This window comes from Mus pahari, chromosome 5 (assembly GCF_900095145.1).
Source record: "Mus pahari chromosome 5, PAHARI_EIJ_v1.1, whole genome shotgun sequence".
In the NCBI taxonomy this organism is placed as follows: Eukaryota; Metazoa; Chordata; class Mammalia; order Rodentia; family Muridae; genus Mus; species Mus pahari.
Window position 1 is genome coordinate 22,681,915 of NC_034594.1, and position 782 is coordinate 22,682,696.

Here is a 782-nt window from a genome sequence, read left to right on the forward strand (position 1 = left end):
ACAACAACAACTACAACAACAACTACAACAACAACTACAACAACAACTACAACAACAACTACAACAACAACTACAACAACAACTACAACAACAACAACAAGTCTTAACACTGTACAGGAGATACACTGTTTCCTGTACCTGACTCTGGAATCAACCAAGAGGCCACTGAGAAAAAGAAATATAAACCTTTTCAATCACGGGCAAGCAGTTGAAACTCATATACTTTGGGTCACATGACTCCTCTAGGTCACAAGTCTGTTATAGGGTTTGATTTTTCCCTCACCCTGAAAGCAATAGAGGCCACTGAGTTTTCTGCTGACCAGTCCACAGCTGTACTACAAGAGCAGGAAACAGTCCATTGTCTGATGGAATTACATCTGACTCTAGTTGAATGTGATGCTAAGTGTCCATAGTTGACTCTGAAAGGCCCCTGCCTTAGCTCTCAGGGGTACCTTGATGCTTCTGATGTTTTAGGAGGAAGTTCATCAAACAACTTTCCAGAATCCATCTCTTCACATAATGCTCAACCACCTGAATCTCACAAGGAAATAGTGTAATTCTGGGTTCTTGCCATCTGTCATTCTACAGCTGAACACCTTTCTTAACTTGTTCTTCATATAAGCACTAAATGGTTATCTGGCTTGTATCTCCAGGTCATAAAGAGAATTATTCAACCCCCCTTTCATATTCTGAGTCCATCTGGATTGTGGCATCAGACTTCCTCTGTCTAAAGTCTTACTCATCAGAGGTGGCTCTCTTCAAGATCATTCATAACTGCTGAG